We start from the raw sequence: 22,423 nt of genomic DNA, 5'->3' as shown, positions 1-22,423 counted from the left end.
ATTTATTTGTGTCTTAGGAGGATTCTTATTTTGGGTGGCCAACTTGCAGAGTACAATAGCATTTTGGGAGGAGCCTCTCAAATGCCTAGATTTACTGTTGGAGAGACAGTACAATATACATCATATAACTTATCTATGAACCATGGAAACATTTGAAAAAGTAACTCAGACAATACACTGAAGAATAATTTGTCATAGTAACTGCAGGCACTCAAAAAGAGCTGGGAGAGTATATGAATCATGACGTAAGAACTGTGAAGGGCAGGCATTTGAGTCTAGTCAGTGGCTATTATTGAACAAGCTGGTCCTCAAATGAGATACAAATTTTATGCCAAGAGGGGCAAGTCTACAGAACAAATCATTCTGGTTTGTGTCCAGCTTCTGTAACATAGAAAATTATTTTCATCTATCTTTGCTCTCTCATTTTTTTACATCCTTTTCATTTTGTCTTTTACCTTTAACTCTTGGTTGTACAAAATCATAGTATCTATAAGTGTGAAAGGTTTGACTTCTACAGTTTACATGAGCTGCTAGGGATGTAAAACAAAGCTGCAACGTGGCATGAATCAAAATAAAAATCTACCATTACTTGGGTTCAGTGTGACTTGGAAAGCTTGCATAGATGTCAAACATATGAAGTCTTCATTTCTAACTGACAAATAAAAATGCAACTTCAGTTACTAAAAGTGCTTTATCTATCATGTGGCCCCTAAGAAAAATGTCGAAAGATCTCTCCTCTTTTCTAAGATCTTTGCACTCAGGCATAGAGCTTTTGTACTTTTGTGGATTCTTGGCACTGTAAAAATCACTTAGACCCTAGCTACACCTCTATTATCAATACCCTGATTCCTACGTAAATACTGAGTTGACCAAAGGAGGGAAGTAATAATACAATCCATTAAGCAAGTACTGTGATGCAACTCCTAAAGATATTTTACTCTATTTAATTGGTACTAATTTTTACAATATAGTTATTATTGTTATTATCCCCATTTTACTAATAAGGAAGCAGAGTTTCAAGAGAAATTGAGTAACTCATCCAAAGCCACATGGCCATTTACATGGATAAACTGAAATTCAAACTGAGATCTGTATAAGCCCAAAGCATGTACTTTCTCTTCCACTCCATTCTATGTTTGAACTTTTCTCTATAGCCAAACATTAAAATTGAAATACCTACAAGGTCCAGGCAGAGAAGGTGGAATGGGCCCGTTAGAGACTCGGATGAACTGGAGAACTCGTACCTTGTTCAAAGAGGGAAGCTGCTAATCAGTTTCAGTCAGTCGCCGCCATGCAAGAACATAGGTTTAATGTGTCTAAAACTTCTGATTTTTCAAAAGAAGCCAGAAGCCTACATTTGATTTGAAATCCACCAATGTTTTAAGTATTGCCAATTAATTAAAAATTGTTTTAATTGTGTGCGCGAAATAAAAAATACCTGTTGGTTTTATTTTGTCCCTGCCTTGTAATTTTCTTTACCTAATTAGACTTTCCGATGCAACAAGGAACTAATTAGAACAGCACTGTTCATTAGAAATATAACGTCAACCACATATGTAAATTTAAATTTTCTAGTAGCCACATTTACTTTTTAAGTTAAAAAGGGTGAAATTAATTTTAATGATATTTATCCCAATATATCTAAAATATTATTTTAACATATAATAAACATTTAAATTGTTAATGAGATATTTTACTTACAGCACCTCTTAATTTGGACTAGCTATATTTCCAGTGCACATGTGGCTAGTAGCAACCATATTGAGCAATCAATATATGAGCAGAATGTACAAATATCTCTCAGGTAAAACCTATTTATTCAAGAATTTCTTCTCCACTAGAAAACCACGTCCTATCCTAGCTGTCCTTCAAGTTTTTCAAAAGCCTTTTTTTTCCTCTTCAAATGAAGGGGAATTCCCCATTCTTGCAGCAATGACAGACTTGATTTGTTAGGATAAATTGGTGAGCAAATTTACTTAATATCTTAGATATTTTGCCTTGAATATTTTATTAACATACATGAAATTTGCTCAATAAATGTCAAGTAAAGAAGAGAGTAAAGGATATCAGCTTTTCAAACCGATAATTAACATTCTAAAGCATAGTTCTAAGGTGTTTATAAATTCAACCCAATGAGTAGTTTATTAGAATTATCAATTTGCTGTTGTGATACAGTAATATCATTTAAAGAGCATCTGGATATAAAATTTATAGGAGTTTGGAGTGGAGGGCGGTGTGGAGATTAAAAATGAAATGAGAACTCTGAATGTAGGATTGGATATTTGTAACGAATATGGCATATAAATGGTATCTTTGCTGCCATAAAAATACATCATAGACTGGGGGGCTTAAAGAACAGAAATTTTTTTTCTCTCAGTCTTGGTGGCTGGAAAGTCCAAGATCAAAGTGCTGGTCAATTCATTTTATGCTGGAGCTCTCTTCTGGATTGTAGATGGCTGCCCACTCCTTATATCCTCATATTCTGGAGAGAGCAAGCACTCTAGTGTCTCTTCTTAAAAGGACACTCATTTTATTGGATTAGGACCCTGTCCTTATGACTTCATTTAACCTTAATTATTTTTGTAAAAACGCTATTGCTAAATAAATTGAGAGTTAGGGCTTCAACATATGAATTTTGGAAGGACATAATTCAGTTCATAGCAACAGGTCTCAGAGATAGATTAAGAGTTTCCTTTATTTCCTTATGTTTATTTTGTGCCTTTTCAAGTAAAGTCAGAATCAAACAATGTCAGAGCCAAAAGGGACTTTTTGAACTTCGAAGTCCAAAAAGATTTTGAAGTGATCTAATATCCACAGGTCCTCAGTTATTTAATTAGTCATAAAAATAAATTAATCATCTATGATTAATCATCTATGATTCTTGACTCCCTTTGTAGTGTTCTTCCTATTATTTTATTGTTCAATCATTCATTCATTTACTCACACAATAGAAATTGAGCACTTGTTATATATTGTATTAATGGGGAATCAAAGACCCAGACCTAACCTTTGAGGAAAATACCCCAGGTCTCTTTCATCTCAGTACTAGTCTCAATAGAGAATATATTAGACCATATCTAGTATTAATGTTAATAGTAATAGATATTAGCCTTTAAGCATCTAAAGTATATCAGGCTATACCAAGCACTTTACATACACTATCTATTTTAATTCTTACAACAAGTTTGTGAATATTTATTGCATACTTGTTTTATAGATGAGGAAAAGTAACTTAACCAAGATCATGGAAAAAGCTTGAAAAGTGGCTACACCAACTGATTCAGGCCTATCTGACTTCGAAGCCCAGGTTTTTTTCAGGTTTAATGGAGATATTTTCTTTAGGACTTAATAATACATCATATAGTATTAATAGCTTTTTAAGACTGAGCTACTGTATAAGACACAAAGTCAACATTTTAAAGCTCAGGTTAAATTTGTCTAGCTCTAGAGCTAGGGTAAGGAGCCTGGGTGCACAATAACCTTGAGAAGGAGATTTGCCTATTTTGAATAACAGGAAACTTAGGACCAGAGAATCAAGTTTTTTCTTAGGCCAGTCAACTAAGAGGTGTAAAACCATTATTTAAACCCAGATTTGCTGACTCCACTGCTCCCAGTACCCTGAGGAGAATTACTGAGATTGTGGTGAGACTGTGTTTTTCAGAGTTTTTCTTGTCTGCAAGTCACATCTTTTAAAAGCTATGTAAACTTCTCTCCTAGACAAGCAAAGGACTGTGGTGGAGCCAAAGGGGACCCAAAGACAATTAATTTGTAAACCAAAGAGACCTGCTGAATTGGATGCTTCATAAAAGACAGAACAGGGATGATAACTGGGTTGGAAGTAGAGAGCCTACACAAAGTCAGCCAGCTGAAATAGAAATATGAGACTTGCCTGTAGAAGTTTCCTGAGAAAGCAAGTCCCCTTTTATAGGCACTTTGTGGCTTTCACTGTGAGTGGGGAGGGAGTAGTTAAGGTCTCTGAGCCAGACTGGCCACCTGTAGCCCCTTATCACAACTTCATTTGGTTAACACCTAGCCCAGCAGGGGGCTTGTGGCGAAGTCACACTTGCCATATCCTCCATAAAGTTCTGCCTGACTCTCTATAACATCAATTTTTCATGGTGTTTAATTTAGTTGGGATCTAAATCGGCCATCTTTTAGGTGGTTGATAATGCTGGTATGCAACATTAATGAGGGACCAATTTTTCATTGATCACTGTGACTTTGTTGTGGGTAATTTTGAAAATCCCAGAGCCTATATATGACACTTGCAGAGAGCTTTGTTCATTCAGTGAGTTTGCTGAGCACCTACTCTGTGTCAGATACTGCTTCAAGGACTGGAGTTACACCAAAACAAAACAGATGCAGATCCTTGCCATCACAGAACTTACTTGGAGTTGGGGTTGAGATAGAGATACAATAATAAAATATATGTAATAAGTAAGTAAATAATTTAGGATGTTAAAAAGTGATAAGTATATAAAAAAGAAAAAGTGAAACAGGGTAAGGGAGGTAGGCTGGGTTGCAATTTAAATAAAGTGGTCATCAGATTTAAAATCCCTTATTAGAAACAGCAATTAGAAAAGGTGGAATTAGAAAAAATAGAGCATGGAACAAGGATCAGATTGCAATTTTAAATTGAATGTTTATTACAGTTAGACTCATTTATGTCAATATGTCATTATTTTCATTGCATATATTAGAAAATAGAATCTCACAGATTTATCTTCTGTTTCTTGTCTTTCTTTTCTCATCCCTTCTCCATTTCTCCATTTTCTTTTTCCTCCTTCCTTTTTTGTTTCTTCTTTCAATCTTCCATATTCTTTAAACAAAAAAATTAGGAGCCGTGGTGCTTGCCCTCAAGAAACTTACAGTGTGGTCAAGGAATAAGGAAGGAATAAAACAATTTGAGAGCAATATGTCAGTAATAATATGAAAAAGCTATATTCTTTAAAATGACTGATATATGAATGGTCAAAATGAGTGGATTTAGTTAGGTGACAGGATGCACGTTCATTTCGATCTGGATTGAAGGAACTACTGGTAGAAAAAACAGACAAGCATCCTGAGGCATTATATGGGCAACTACTTGGAGGCAGAATTTAGCAAGATGTGTTTAAGGATTTCTAGAGAGATTGGCTTAGATGGAGTGGACAGATTTAGTGGGATAAACAATCTCAGAGGAAGAATGGAGTGGGGGAGTGTAAATTAAGGATGCAGAATGCTGATCTGAGGGGGTTAGAATTTTTTACCCACTTTATTGAAAAAGCTGAGAAAATAGATCTTGGAACTCAGAATCTTAGTTAAGCCACTGAATTATGTTGAGTAAAGAAATGACCTCTTCAATCTTACTGAGAATCAGAAAGTATTTACTGTTCTAGATGTCTGATTAATTATATAAATTAGAATATAGAATATTATGTTACATAAATTTAATATGTATTATTAAATTTACATAATGTAGGATATATAAATTTATATCTATATGCACAGGGAGGGGAAGAGAGAGACAGAGACTCTATATGGATGTAGTATTTTTTTTTGTAGGGACACCCGTTTCCATTTCCTCTCCTTCTTATTTATGATCTCACTCTGTTGCCTTTTGACTTTCTCTGTTTGGTCGTGTTCTTCTTATTTGATGTTTATTTTATACTCAACTGACTATACTGACTATCTTTGAAGATAAGGAGAAACTTTAAGATTGAGATATATCTGTCAAAGAACTGAAACAGAATTTAGAATGAGGTGCCCTTAACCTCCACCTAAATGTCCCTTTTAGCAATGCAGTAATAGAGTTCTTTACATTTCAACTCCTACTTATTATAGTCTTTATGTTTCTGCCCATTCATTTCATGCAGCTTCTGAGTTGACTTTTCAATGGATCATCTGAACAGTTTACTACACTTCTCCCATGCAGCTTCCCAAGAGGGAAATTCTTTCTTTTTGGCTGCATGATCCAGGCTTATTTCTCTCTAGATACATCTTAAAATATCTTATTTGTGGATGTTCTAAATTTTTATTTCTTTCTTGTTTTCAGTACTGTTTCTGCTATGGGTATATTATTCATTGCCATGGTGCTTGTGACAATGATAGAAATGTAAAAATGTTCAGTAGATCCTTTAGTTTTCTTACTGCTTCATTCTGTGTTACTGCTAATTCATAGTTTTTCTGGCTGATGATGAGATGGGACAGGAGTAATGTGGAAAAAAAGTAAAATTCAAACAAAATCCACTTAAACAATTATTTCTGAAGCACATCCAAATAATATATGATATGCACACATTAAAAGTTACATTAGAGAAGGATATATAATGATCTAGGACATTCATTATACAGTATTAGATGAAAAAAGGAGGTAACAAAACAAGAAATAAAAAATTATGTACTTGCACAGAGAAAAGATACCAAAATTTTAAAAAAAGGTCATTTCTAGATGATGAAATACCCAGTAATTTCTCTTTTTTTCCCTTTTTTTTGGTCTGTATTTTCTACAATTAACATATATTATCTATTTAATAAGGAAAAACAGTCAATGTTATTTCCTCATAAATGTAACCTTGGCTGATTATCATACAAATTTAATTTTCTAAACAAAAATACTATGGTTGAAATAAAAAATAGACTCACAAATATAGAGGACAATCTGGTGACGGCCAGAGGGGTGAGGAATTGGGAGGCTGGGAGAAAGGGGTGAAGGGTTAAAGAAGTACAAATTAGTAGTTGATAGATGGTCACCGGGATGGGGAACACTGCATAGGGAACGCAGTCAACATTAATGTAATGGCTTGGTGGAGAGCCAGAGGAGAGAAAGAGCAATCAGGGGGATTGTTTCATAAACTTTATAAATGTCTAACCAATATACTGTATACTTGAAACTAATAATAAAATAATTTTTAAAAAAGTACTATAGTTGAAATGCCTACCTTAAAATTAAACAAACAAAAATAAACTACCGTTTGCAAACTTGGTCCTTTCAGGGTTGCCAACAAGCCTAGATGGATTCATTTGAGTTTGTTTATTTGTTCATTTATCACTGTTTAACAAGTATTAAGCACCTGCCCTGTATAAAGCACTGTGCTGGTACTGAAATACTAGCTTAGGTAAAATCTTACTGCTGTCCTTGGGACCTTAATTTCCGGTGGCTGGGTATACACCTAACTATAGTAGGAGGCAAAATGAAAGAAAGAACAAAAATAATCTGGGAGGACAGTCTCCATTTCTGTACCTATTCATGGGTGAATCATGTAAGATATTATCATCCAGAGTTTTAATTAGAAAAATATAGTCCCTATAGGTAATCATAACAATAGTTAACATTTAAAAAGCAATACTATGCTGCAGGTAAGTATTTCTCAAAGTGTAGTTGATGGTTCCTTGGGATATCCGAAACCTTTTCAGGAGGTCTACAAAGTCAAAAAAATTTTCATAATAATACTAAGACATTATTTGCTTTTTTATTTCTTTAATGTTTTTGCATTTGCACCGATGGTGTAAAAGCAATGGTAGGTAAAACCGTTGGTGTCTTAACGTGAATCAAAGTAGTGGCACCAAAATCTTCCACTAATGTAGCATTGTATTCATTGCCATGGAAAAACAATGCCAGTTTCACTTAAGAATGACTTGCTGAAGCAATAAAAATTATTTTATTAAATCCAGACCCTTGAGTACACACCCATTCAATATTGTATGTGACAAAATGAGAAATAAATATAAAGCACTTCTGATGCGTACTAAACCATGATGGTTGTCTTGTGTGAGTGAGTAGACACTTTTTTTTTCATGGAACACCATTTTTACTTGAAATAACAACTGCCAGGAAAACTACATTTATTCAAAAATGGGTATTTGGCAGACATTTTCTCAAAAACGAATGAAGTGAGTCTGTCACTTCAAAGAAAAACAACTGACAATATTTGTTGTCAATGATAAAATTTGAACTTTCATGTGAAAATTAGAATTTGGGGAGACTTGTGTCTGGCGTTGAGAACTTGTCAGCTTCCCCAAACCTAAAAACTTTCCAGTGAGATTGTGGTACTATTAATGAATGTGATTTTTTTCATATTTTATAATGAACTGTGTCAATGGTATGGAGATCTGCATAACTAGGTGAACCAATACTTTGCAAATGACCAATGCATGATGTTACAAAATCATATGTGAATAAAAGATCCATTCAAAATACAGGATAGACCAGTGTGTTTTCATGCAACAGAATATGAAAAGATTATTGATGTCATTTCAGATTCCACATCTCAACCAACCTATTACTTGTCATATTAGTAGGGTATCAGAAAAATATCCGCGGTTATCTAAAAAGACTATTAAGATACCCCTTCCTTTTCCAACTACATGTCTGTATGAGGCCAGATTTTCTTTGTATACTTAAATCAAAATAACATATGGCAATAGACATCGAAGCTAGATGTGAAAGAGATTTATATAAATGTAAAACAATGTCTCTCTTCTCATTATTTTGGGAGGAAAATGTAGTTTTTTTCCCATAAACTGTATTATTTATGTTAATATGTAATTCATGTAATGCGTAACAAGGTTTATTATTGTTATTTTTAACCGAATTAAGGAAGAAATAAATAATTCTCAGTTTTAACTTTGAATATTATAACTATAGATACAACTCAAATGCACAAATGCTGTTTGGAGTTCTAAGAGATTTTTAAGACAATAAAACCGTTCTGAAACTAAAAAGTTTGGGAATTGCTGCTCTAGACATTACATGAAGCATTTAATACGCATAATCTCGCTCAATCTTTACAACTATTCTTGGTATTACATACATTACTATTATTTTTATTTTACGAGTGAGGAAAATGAGTTTGAGAAAGTTTCAGGACTTGTCCAAGATCATAGAGCTAATAAAAGAGAGGTACAAATTCAGGAAGTGTAAATAAACAATTTGTTTTGAATGAGGGAAGGGAGAGGAAGTTTTCACAAAGAGGGCAAATTTCAGCTGTACTAATAGTAGTAGTAATAGTAATAACAATACTAGCATCAGCAGAAGCCATAGTGGTAGTAGTAATAGTAATAATGGTAATAGCAGCAGCAATAGCAGTAATAGCTGTTGAACATTTCTTCAAAGTGCTTTATGTATAAAGGCCAAAGGTCACGTAGCTCTCCATTAGAAAGAAAGAGAGTTGAATAATCAGACTACTTGAATAATCTAAAGAACTAAAAAATTAGTCATATTTTTGATATTTTAGGTATTCCTTAATTTTCTGTAAAAAGAAATAGAAAAGTTTGGCTCTGTTTGAGTTCAGAAATTATTAGAATCCCCTCTAAAATTCTATAATTTTTTTAAAGCCATAGGTGTTGAAATGTTGAGTGACTGCTCTGTAGCTCATGTGAGTATATATTTTTAAATAATACTCATAAGAATATAGGATATAGTATAGCATAGCTAAATTTTTTTATAGCTTGCATAAAGTATGTATAAAATTATAAAGTTATTAACCTGGTTAAAGTGAATTTTACAGTATTTTTGTACTTTCAGAACTCCAACTTTTCATTATGTACTTTTAAAATCCAGCTCAAGGTAATCACTCATTCATTTCTCAGAATTACAGAGGTGCTTTCTCAGTACCACCAGTTTAGTTTAGCATTGAAAAATTCAGGTATTTGCTACAACTGTATTATAAGCCCTTTGAGGGCAAAGAACAAATCTAACTAATTTTTGTATTCCTTAGTACCTGGGAGTGCGAGCATTTTGATCAATGGATGAGTTGCTTATAGAATAGTATAAAAGTCCATTTTGAATCAAGCCTCTATGTTCAACATTATTCTAAGTATCTAGACAATTCTATTCCTTTCATATTATCAATGCCATGAGATTTGCTGCTTTTGTATTTATTTACATGATAACCCTGAACTATTTTTGCTGTCACATATCGAAAATTCTTCTTCTCTAATTAAAGCTATAAGCAGAAATGATTAAAGAGTAAATATTTGCAGCTAGCCCAAGTCTGAACAGCATAGTTTCCTTGGTTCATATATTGTTTTGCAGATTAAAGTCCTTCATTCAGTCAGTGAACATGTGCTGAATGACCCCTGTGGCCTGGAGTAGATCAGTTCAGACTCAGAGAGAAGCCAAAACAAAGTTAGTGAACCTAAGAGAAGGCATGGTGAGGGTGGAACTTTCCAAATTGTTTGTTTTGCTGAATCTTAGTGTGCACTGAAAGAAGTGATCCTATATTTATCCAGGTTAAGAACTGGAAAGGTAGGAAAGGGATTGAGAGGACGGGGGGCGGCAGGGGTGGGGATGAGAAGTAAAGAGAAGATGCTCCCATCTTCCTGCCCCCTCCATGAGGCGTCAGACATTGACTTGGTGTTTTATGACAGTTAAATGGAGAAGGAATTGAGGAATTGCTGTCCTTGGAAATTCTGCCTAATGGCCTGATATCAGAGCATTTATCCAACTCACTATGGGCTTCAAAGAAATTTAATATAAAGGGGGCAAGAAATTTATCTTCTGATTTGATAATTTTTATAAAGTAAAGTCAGAGTGGTTTTTCATACATTTCTGTTTGACATAGAGGCAGTACCTGTAATGGAATAAACTCGATGAAAGAGAATACCTTTTAAAATCATATTTTACTTTTATTATATTAAATAATAACAGGTAGCGTTTGTTGAGCATCTGCTGCGTGCCACACTTGATGTTAAGGGCATTTAAGTATTATTAATGTTACTTTCATTCTCACTATGACTGTTGACAACAACAAACATCTACTGAATAGTTACCATGTACCAGGCACTGTTCTAAGAGTTTTACATGTATCAACTCATCTAATTCTAACGACCCTATGAGGTAAATACTATTATTTTCCTCACTTTACAGATGTTGAAACTAAGGCACAGAAAAGTCAAATAACTTGACCAAGGTCACACAGCTAGTAAGAAGCACAGCTGAGATATCATAGAATTATCCAGATACTGCTGTCTTTATTGAATGAGGTAATGTATGTAATAGGTCAACTGTCTATCCATAGCAGACACCCCAAATTTTTGTATGCCCCATCTTTCTCCTTGCCTCCTCATTGACTTACCACAAAAGAATGACTTTTTTACTTACATGGAGAACCCATGCAAATATTCACCTTGCTTTTGTTTTTTCTCACCATCATTCTTTGGCTTTTTGGTAAAGGTATTTACATGTTATAAAATATAATGAAAGAAAAATAATTTTCTTCTCTAAAAAGGATACTTCATTCATTTACTTATCTTAAACAGTTTGTGGCTAAAAAAAATCAGCTTTAAAAAGTTTATAAAATGTCCTAGAAGACAAGGGAAGGAGCTAAAGGAGCAAACATTGATTTAAAACCTCTTAGTTGCCAAGTACTGTGCTAGAAACTTTATGTGTGATTGCTCATTTATTCCTCACAACAACCCTGTAATGTATTGCTTATCATCTCTATTTTGTGGATAGGCTATCTGAGCCTGAGAATTCAGGCAGCTTCCTTGTCAGGAAGGGGTGGAGCCCAAGGCTATCTCTGTTGCCACTTTCCTCACAGACACAGGAACCATGTCTTTGGAATATTTGATCTCGGGAAATTTCAAGCTTGAGAGTTCAAATAAGAAAGAGATGATGCTAAATAATTTACTAAGGCTAGATTTGACTGACAAAAATCACTCACTCTTTTATTCCAAACAACTTCCTGAACAACACAGCTGTCTCCTCCTGAGTCCTTGGTGGCTAAATTAAGCAGCATTTGCCTGCATGCTAATCCTTAGATTATGCATCTCTTAATCAATTTGGCCGTAATTAAGTTGAGCTTACAAATTGTCATTCCAGGAATAATGATTGTCTTTAAGAGGCAGAAAGAAAGGCATCAGCATCATTCTTTGCTACCTCATATCCCTGCAAAAGAACTCATTGCCTGTGATGGATGGCACAGGAAGTGCGGCAAGGGATATGGTTCTGTTTGCATTCCTACAGGAGAATGGGCATATTTAACATTGCTGTGGGCATGGGTCTTGGTTTAAGGATAGCGTCCGTTTTCATGTTCACTTCCCTGGCTTGACTCCCTATTTGAGGCAAAGGAATAACATTGATATCATCTGCATCCTACTAGGATAACATTGATGCTTTGAAAGGTTAATAAACTCAACGATTTTCTCAGTTAAGTGTGTCTTCATTTATATAACTGAATGTGAGGAGCTTAAGGCATTTTGTAAGTATTGCCTCAGTCTTACATATGTAAGACAGTGTAAAGTAATTCTTGCAGCTCCGGCCAATAGCATGTGAGTCTAGTGATGGGGGACTATTTTTGTGTCATTCATCATTGTAGCCTTAGTACCTGGCACCGTGCTTAGTAAATACCTACCATTGAGTCTCTTCTTCCCACTTTAACTGAAGGTAGAAAATCAGAGCTAGTATAATCTGGTATGGGCCATAGTCAATGCCAGTTTTCTGCAGACTTATTCTTATCCCTCTTTCCTTTCCCGGCACCCTTAGAAAAAAGCAGAGTAAACAGAATTAGTCTTTAGCTCAGTTCCTATTAATTCTATAAGTGATTGAGTTCTCACTGACTGCCGTTTCTAACATTTGTGACATTTTTTTTGACTTAGCTGTCTAAATCTATAATCACTGCCTGCAATTTGTAGTCTTTCTGCCTAATAATTCCCAGCCTTCCTGGACTGTCTATGCCAAATGCTCAGCTTTGTTTTGTTATCATCCATGTCAAGGAATCTGCAACTTTTTTTCTTTCTTTTTTTTTTTTTTTTTAGTGATTTTATGGGTGTGCATACTGAAACCTACACAGACTGAAAAAAAAATGCAGGTCGATGTCATTCTCACAGGGATTGTTGCTATGGGGTGTCCTCTTTCACTGTTTCAGAATAATTAGTTCAAATAGCAGAAATTGTATGCCTCCTTTATCAGGCATTATTCTGGGTGCAAGAGATACAGAAATGTATGTTAAAAAAAATTCCTAACTTCAAGGAACTCACAGTCAAGAGGAACATAAGCCTGCAGCAGAAATAATTGCAATATAGTAGAAATACCAACAGGAGGTCTGTGAAGGAAGTGACTCATTCGGCCTGAAGGATACAGGAAAAGCTACACAGAAGAGGTGACACGTGAGGAATAAGTAGGGGTGACTATTCCATTAGGGTATTTTCTTGGTATATGGGTAGGCATAACTATGGCATTCTGGCTCAGTCCCAGGCCTTTTCCCCCAACATGTGGGAAGTTCCAGGGCTTAGCGATATGTTTTATTTTGGTGTTTGGTAGGTTACTTTGATGAAGTGGTTTGGAATTACAAAATGTGAGCAACCGTGTCTGATGGATAACTATTGTCTTTTTATCACCCAACTTCAGTATAACAAATATTCTATCTCTGAAATTTCCCTCTTGATGACCACCTCTTTACTCTCTCAGTCCACATATCTCCAGAGGTAGGCATGTGGCTTACGCTTGGCTAATCAAAACATCCAATGCCATTGGCCACAGTAATAGCTGGAATATTGAGCATGTGGCTCAGACCCAATGAGGTAGAAGTGGATTTTTTCTGAAACTTTTGGTAAAGAAACTCATTTTTTCCTGCTGTACTTTATTCATGAGAAGATATAAGGTCTGTGACTGCCTCAGTCATATTACAAGAGGGACTGGAAATCAACATGGAAGAGGCAATGATGAGAGAGATAGAAAGTCTATCCTGGTGACACTGCTTTGGCCCCAGATCAAGCTGTGCCAGAAGCTAGAATAAGCCTTGGCTGTTTTTTTACTGTATGAGCTGATGAAGGCTCTTTTTGCTTAGGCCAGTTTGGTTGGAACTTCTGTCTTTATTTACACATGGTTGAAGTATCTTCAAATGTTCATTCCAAAGAGGAAAACATCCAGGAAGAACATGAATGCATTCCAAATATTTGAAGGATGTTGGGTAGAAGAACTACTTGAATATTCTGTGCGTCCCCAAAAGATTTAACTAGATTTAGTGGGTAGGTGTTTCAGGTGGTCAGATTTCAGATCAATATAAGTAATAACTTTTTAACTCTTGGGGTTCTTTCTCAGTGAAAACAGCCAGAGGAATTGATTCAAAATTGTTCTTAGGAAAAAACTTCAGAGAGTGAGTGGAAGAAATACACCTATTCCCATGTTAAAAGCATCTAGAAATGGTTAAGAACAATTTAAAAGTAGTCTGATTCACCTTTATCAATATATTGAGATTTTAATACCAGAGCTTTCATTTAGCTTTAGAATTCCTCAAAGTCAAAAAGAATGTGATTATTTACTTATTCATTCTTATTTCTCTAAAGAAATTGTAGGCTGTGACCAATTGGTGGACCATAAAATCAATTTGGGGATTTGGGATCATCATTCTTTTCATGAAACAAAAGAGAATCGCATGTAACAAAGACAAAAGTTGTTTTGTGAAACTTTTTATTCTCTTTTATAAATACAACATACATAGAGTCAGTACAGAGAAATGGCTAAACTTGAACTTCGGAAATGGACTACAAAGATTAAAATTCTAAGTCTACCACTTATTTACTGTTATGAAATTAAATAAGATGATCTATATAAAGAACTGGGCAAGATCTTGCCACATAGTAAGCACTCAATAAATTTTAGCTACCCTGTTATGATTATTACAAGATAGTTCTTAGGATATAGAAATTGGCTCCTATGAGATGGAGATGAAAGTCTATTCCTGCTTTTCAGGCCCCCAGCTTTTGCCAAACAACCTGAAACTTCATGATTATTAAGAGAAAAAAAAGTTACTGGATGTTTCTTGTGTCCTCTGATAGTGGTTGAAGATGCTATGTTGCCAATTGCCATCCAAAGCCAATAGCAGGACCATGAAAATGATTGAAATTATTAGGCCTTCCAATTAGACAGATAGCATGTTTATTTATGTCTATATCCCCAGCATTTCTTAGAGTACCTGGAAAATAACTGCATAAATGTTATGAAACATTTTTAAAATTTGGTCTCGTATCTTTTCATGCTCTTTCTACTATCTAAATATCCTCTGTCCTTTGTTTCATCAAGAAGTCTTTCTTGATTCTTGAAAAAAAGAAAATCTCCCTCCATATCTCCCAAAGGTCTCAGAATATGCAAGGAGCATGTACACACGCACACATGTGCACGCACATATATGCACACACACATATATATGTGACACCATATTAATGACTTCACAATCTTCAGGGATATTGGCTGTTTTTAAGCATCTATTATATATTCTTGTCACTGAACTCATGATTTCCCACTTTATCTCATTCAGAACCCATGGATGAATACCGTCTGGTCCTGGTGATTTACTGCACAGAGTTCCTCAAGTTGCTCCATACCTTTCTCCTCAGAGACCGAAGACTCTCTGTCAAGGCCATTCTCTGCTTTGCTGTAAAATGTGTCCTTGGAACAGGAATTTCCCCATTGTCTTCTCCAATAAATACTGATTCAAAGTATTCATTTAGTTGATCCTCTCCTTCATCATTCCATTTAATATTCTCCTTCTCCTAATGAAAGTTCTTAACATAACAGATATAGTCACCTTACTAAAATGCCATGGACTCTTTATTACTATTATTATTTATCTCGTTTCTACATGTTTCGTCCATTCTTTCTTTGACCTCTGTTAGTTCTCAGCTGATATAGTTTGAGTTCCTATCAGAATGGGTGGCTTTCAAAGAATGTTCACTTTTTTATAGAGTGCCTTTAAAATCGTTATTGTTTGTTTTTCTACTGTAACCTGAGAATATGTTATGCCTAGAAAATTTGGAAAATTTAGAAAAGTAAAAAAGAGCATGTCTTTATAAATAATAAAACATTGATAACCTTTTGCATAGATGGTGCATGTTGCGGGGGCCTATCTTTTGCATTTCTTTCAAAAATGGTCTGATTCCCTTCCCTCCTGCTTTCATTCTTGTGTACTGTATAATGGGACTAGTGAGAAATAGCACTTCTTCTGTACCTCAGACGTAGTTGGGATGTCTCTTCACTCAGCCTTTAGGAAGGATATGTTATTGAGTATGTTCTGCAGGGAGGCCTGGCCCTTTAAGGCCTCAGCTTCCAAATAGCTTAGAGCACTCACCTGCCCAATCACTCACCGCATTCTCCATTTTCATCTAATCCCACTTCCCCAACTACCATGGCCTGCCCGGTGTCTCTATTTTGCATCTAATCCACCAGCACGCCAGTTTGCTTATATTCTTCTCGCAGACTTTCATTTCTCTTACTTCTTGGCAAATTTCAGACCAATTTCATGGCAACTGACCACTGACTTGGCCCCAGAACTTTCCCTGGTTAACTTCCTTTCTCTGATGGACCATCCCTGACCAGGTTCAAGGTCATTGTGAACGTGATGACCTTCAGTATGCTTCCTCCTAGCTTCCCTGAGGGTGCTCTGGTGCAGTGGAAGAACAAGGGCTTTGGAGTCAGGCAATGTGAGCTTGAATCATGCCTCTCACTGTTTGAGCTAGTAAGTGAACCTCACTCAGCTTCTTATGACTTCTTTTGTAAAATGGGACAAAAATATAGTCCGCTCTCCTGTAACGCACTGTTAATTTTATTATTTGCCACTCGTATAATGCGTGCTATGTGTCAGGTATTTTGAGTGCTTTATGGATATTAACTCATTTTTACAACTAATTAAAATCCTAAGAAAGTTTGGGCTATTCATTTACATAAGATATTTATTTCTAATGAAAGTTTCATTACAAAACATTTGTTTTACTGGAGAAAAAAATGGGATTAAGAGCTACAGAATTTCAGACTCATAATAACAATGATTTTATTTTTCCTTGTGGGATTTTTAATATTAAAGTTTGTGTTAAAAAAAAAAAAGAATAGCTCTAAGTATTATAGTCAGTGGAATGGTACCCATCCCCACTTGCTCCAAAAGATATGCCCACCCAGAACCTGTGAATGTGACATTATTTGGAAAAAGGTTTTTGCAGAGATAATTGAGTTAAGGATCTGGAGATGAGATCATCTGGGATGAACTGAATGGGACGTAAATCCAAGGACAAATGCTCCTATAAGAGACAGAAGAGGAAAAGATACACATGCATGGAGCAGAAGGCCATGAGAAGACAGAGGCAGAGGTTGGAGTGATGCAACAACAAGCCAAGGAGAGCCAAGACTCCTGACAGCCAGTAGAAGCTGGGAGAGAGGTATGAAATGGATTCTCCCTCAGAGCCTCCAGGAGGAACTGATTCTGCTGACACCTTGATTTTGGACTTCTCGTCTCCAGAACCGTGAGAAAATTAATTGCTGTTGTTTTAAGCCACCAAATTTGTGGTAATTTATTATGGCAATCCTAGGAAACTAATACAACTTAATTTTGTTGTAAGGGAAGAATCATGAATGGGGGTGGGGGTCGAAACAAAACAGAAACTAACCTAAAAGTCACCAAATTACGAACAAAGCATAAAACCAAATCGAAAGCAACAGGTCTGTAGACCTTAAAGAGCAGCATAGCTCATAAGTATAAGCAGTTAATAAGAGAACATAAGGGCAAGTAAGCTAAACCAGCTGTTCAAATAAAGCTGCTGAATGGTGTTCTGCTCCTGGGATGCCAGCCTTTTAAAGGTGAGCTGCTAATTCCCTATTACAACTGGGTAATGACCAATTGCAGTGCATATGATGCAAAACATGTTCCCTGTTCAATCAAGTTATATCTAGTATTTGAGCAGTAGAAATTTCTGCATGTATTCTACTACTTTATTGTGAAACTTAAAAATGAGATAATGCAAGTCTAACTTCTAGCACATTTACTGGCACATGTGAAGTATTTAATGCATGTTCCCCTTTCTCTGTAGGAATTAGGTGCTTATCAGCAGATATAAAACACGTTTTACATATAGTAGGTGTTTTATAAATATCAAGGATGCAAATCTATTTCTCTCTTGAATTACCTTGTACTTTTAACAACATTAGCATGATGTTTAAGATTCAAGTCATCAGGCCTTCAATGCACCTTACAAGAAGCAAGAATTTGTAATGACTGGGTGTGTGTGTGTGATATTATGGTATGTATAGGGCTGATAATTAAAAATTTGTAAGTTAAAATGTATGTAGCTAGTGTCTTCAAGAAATGGTGAGGAGAATGGAACCTAACATGATAAAATATAAGATAGCAGCAAACATTTAAAGATTGTCTTCATGTAGTCCTGTTCATTCATTCATCCAATCACTCAGCATTCTTAGCTAAACATTGCTGTGTGTCCAGAACTGCATTAGGCACCCCAGATCTTAAATACAATATAGGTGAAAGTCCCGAGGAACATGTGAGATAAGACATGTGTGCAGCAATTAGTGAATGATTCTGAAAGAATAGCAGCAGGGCTATGTGGTTTCATTGAACAGACTAGTGCTAAGGAAAATTTTAAGTAGCATTGGAAGGGCAGAGACAGGGAAAAAAAAATCTTTTTTGGATGAGGGCTTTCAAAGTGAGTCTTAAGAAATATTAGACAAGGGACTTTAAAAAGGTGTTTGCAGCTCTGCTAATGACACGCCACCCTTCCACTCTCCAGAACTAAAATTACCACATAGTGCCTAGCACTTAATAAATACTCCACAAATATTTATTTAATTTTAAAAAGATAGAGTAAATGAATCATTGTTGCCTCTTCCATGCAGCTCCAGGCTAATCTTTTCAATACACAGATCTGTTGATGTCATTCACCTCCTGTGAGGCTTCCCAAGAAAAAGTAGATAGAAAGTGATGAAGCCACAGTCTTCAGATCAGATGGTCTTAGGTTTAAGTTCCAAATACCTTCAGACTGGTCCCCACCCTCTCCTATCTAATCCTAGCTCTCTTTTACAGCTTCACTGTACTTTCAATACTTAAATCTACCCAAGTCACCCCTTCTAGCCCCACCTCTTACTTAAAAAGCTTTCAATAGCTGCCCCTCTGTCCTCAGAACCTGGAGTCTATCAACCTCTTCATCTTTTGCTTTCTTGACTCTGTTCTTTAAACTCTTCGCTGTCTGGAGGATGTCACATTTTCTCCCTCCTCTGGGCCTTCACACATATTTAGAATGCTCTCCTTGGAATATGCCCTCTCTACCATATGCCCTCTCCTCCCTACCCTCAGTATCAAGCTAACTCTTGCGCATCTTTCAGACCTAGGCTTAAATGACACCTCATTCTTGAGGCCTTCCTTCTAGATGTTTCCCTGGGCTGTTAGGCTCACAGAGTGCCTTGTACTTCTTCCACTGTAGCACACACCATACTTGATTATAATAATGGTTGTCTTTCCTACTTAGACTGGCGGTGCCATGAAGGCCATGACTATATCTGGTTCGTGGTTGTCCTTAGTACCTGCCATAGTACCTGTGCTAATGAATATCTTTTGAATAAATGAATGAGATCTAAAACTTGCTGGTGCATGACCCTGAACTTTGCCATTCTGAAACTCAATTTTCTCTGAAGATAATAGTTGTCTTGTAGGATCTTGTACATTTTAGAGCATCATATAAATGTCTACTTTTAATGGTTCTCTATGAGTAGACCCTCAGTTGTCTTTTTACCTTGTCTCCTGCTTTTCCCATTAATGTATAGTTGGTACTAAACTGGATTTATCTACTTTTCCCTAAATATATCCCTGTTTCTCATCTTTGTGTCATTGCTCATGTTGTTTCCTCTGCCTAGAATTTCCTTCCTCTCTTCTTCTCATTTCAAAATTTCCTCTATCCCAGTTCCATGAAGTCTCTCTTGATTGTCTTAATCAATCAAAAGTTACCTCTACTTCCTTTAATTTTTGTGGCATTTAATCTGCCTCTCTTCTAGAACACATACTGCTTTCAATATTGTATTATGGGTATTTATGTACAACTTCCAGTTTAGAGGCTCTCGAGCAGCAGGCCCCAACCTTTTCACACCAGGGACCAGTGCTCCTATGAGAATCTAATGCCTGATGATCTGAGGCGGTGATGCTAGCGCTGGGGAGCGGCTGCAAATACAGATGAAGCTTCTCTCACTCTTCTGCCCGCCACTCACCAACTTCTGTGTGGCCCAGTTCCTAACAGGCCAGGGACTGGTTCCCATCTGCCACCCGGGGATTGGGGACTCCTTCTTTAGAGTCATCTTCTTGGGTTTATATCTCAGATTTGCTACTTGCTAGCTGTATAACCATGGGTTAGAAAAAAACTAAGCCTCAGTTTTTTAATCTGTAAAGTGGGGATTATGATTAACACTTATAAGTTTTTTTCTGGGAGATGTTGCATTAAATGAGATTATGTAAGTAGATCATTTAGCACAGTGTCAGATACATAATCAGAGTATGTGCTTAGCATAACATTGTCATCATCATTATCATTATCTTCTTAATTGTAAGTTTCTTGAGGACAAAGACTATATTTGGATTCCCAATGCCTGGCCTATAGTTGGTACTAGATAAATGTTTGTTGAATGCAGGCAGAAATAATATAGGCAAATCTAGACAAATATGACAAAATAATGACTTTTTCTTTTGCTATAAAATGATGCTAGTTTACCACATTTGGGGGCTTTTCAGTAACCACCATCCCTATAGCACCATTCCTCAATGAGCACGAACATTTTGAAATAGTGTGTAGTAGAATAGGTCCACTATGTTGCCATCAGTCTGGAATTTGAAAAATTACAAGCGGAATTAAAGAACAGTATTAGAATTATTTATTCTTTCTATGCCCCTTTATTGCATTCATTTTGGGAGAAATTATCTATTCTTGTTTAACAAGAAGATTACATTACATATTCATGTAGAAAGAATTTTACCAATTTGTGGAAACTTTTCTCAGATCTTGCCACATGTTAGATGTCAGGCAATGTCTCATTTGGAGAGAGAAAAAAAACAACTAGTTACTGTGATTTACAGTTGGGCAAGTTATTCTGAATTTCCTTGGTAAAAAGAAAATGAAAACTACATTTATAAAATATCATAAAGGTTCGTCTTCTAAACAGCCTCTTATCTGGAAAATATATGTAGTCATTTTTCTGACTTAATAAGGAGATAAAGCAAGTTTCACTTATCTTAATTTTGCCTGTAATGAATATACCAGATGAGATTTTTCAATGATATGTGACTGCTCTTTCATTAACAGATTAGATAATTGCCCTCTTGGAATGGACTAACTTTATTATTTAGCACCTGACTTTATCCTGAAATAATCTAGAACCTTTTTGAAAGTCAGAGTGCAGAGCTATGGTTAGAGGAAAGATGTTATGTATACTGGACACTGAGGAGAAATCATGGCTTTCCACATGCTTTTTGAGAGATAAGCGGTTGCCTGCATGGCACAACTTCTGAGGCAGTTGAAAGATTTGATCCTATTTAAACTGGTCAGGGTCTGAGATGCCACCACCTGGAATTCCATTCATTCCACTTGGTTGGGGGAGGACTTAAGAGAGTTGGGAGCTTGGGAGGCTGCCTGGCGTAGAGCAGGGGTTGGCAAACTATGGCCTGTGAGCCAGATCCAGTTCACTGTCCATTTTTGTACTGCCCATAAGGTAAGAATGGCTTTTACAATTTTAAATGGTTGGGGAAAAAAATCAAAAGAAGAATAATGCTTTATGACATGTGAAAATTATATAAAATTCAAATTTCAGTATCCATACATAAAGTTTTCTTAGAACATAGTCACATTTGTGAGTTTATATATTGTCTATAGTTGCTTTCATACTACTATAGTAGAGTTGTCCAGTTATGATAGGGACTGTATGGCCCTTAAAGCCTAAATAGTTACTATCTGGCCCTTTACAGAAAAGTTTGCCAACCCCTGGTATAGAGGAAAGAGCATTAAAAACTATGGAGTCAGTCTTTGGGTTGAATCTCATCTCTTCTAGTTACTAGCTTTGTAACCTCAGTCAAGGTGATAGTCATTCATTCAATAAACATTTTCGAGTTCTTACTGTTTCCTAGAGAAGTGCTTGGCATTAGAGATGCAGTAATTTTTGCATCTGAGGATTACTAACACCAGTTTGTTTACTTATTGAGAGGATTAAGTAAGATTAAGTATTCGAAGTGCCTAGCACACAGTAGTTGCTCAAAAAATGATTTTTGGAAGTCCTCAAATATCCATTCTATCTCAATATTTTGGAAGGGACTTAGGAGTGGGGCAAGGAGAGGCAGATTAATGATCTGATGGCTAACTAAAAGCTAGACTGGTGTCTCAGGAGGTGATGGTGTTAATGAACCTAGAGGGGAAGAGAAGCATTGCAAAGGCAGGAGAAAGGAAGCAGAAACAAATGACTTCAGTCATTTGCTCCAGGCCTGTTTTGTTCAGATGTCCAAACTTCCATGAGATCTAGTCTTGGGTGGCACATGACTATTTTATAGCCCTAGTTAAATTAAGTGATGGAGCCAGAATTTTAAATCCTAGACATTCTGATTCTAATGTTATTAGCCATTATACCAGTGTCTCTCAAATTGGGGTATAGGTTCCATGGAGGTATTATCAGAGGTCCTAGAGTTCTCTATAA

This window comes from Pteropus alecto, unplaced genomic scaffold, assembly GCF_000325575.1.
Source record: "Pteropus alecto unplaced genomic scaffold, ASM32557v1 scaffold25, whole genome shotgun sequence".
NCBI classification, from domain to species: Eukaryota; Metazoa; Chordata; class Mammalia; order Chiroptera; family Pteropodidae; genus Pteropus; species Pteropus alecto.
The sequence above is the reverse complement of the archived record's forward strand: the minus strand, read 5'-3'. Positions refer to the sequence as shown.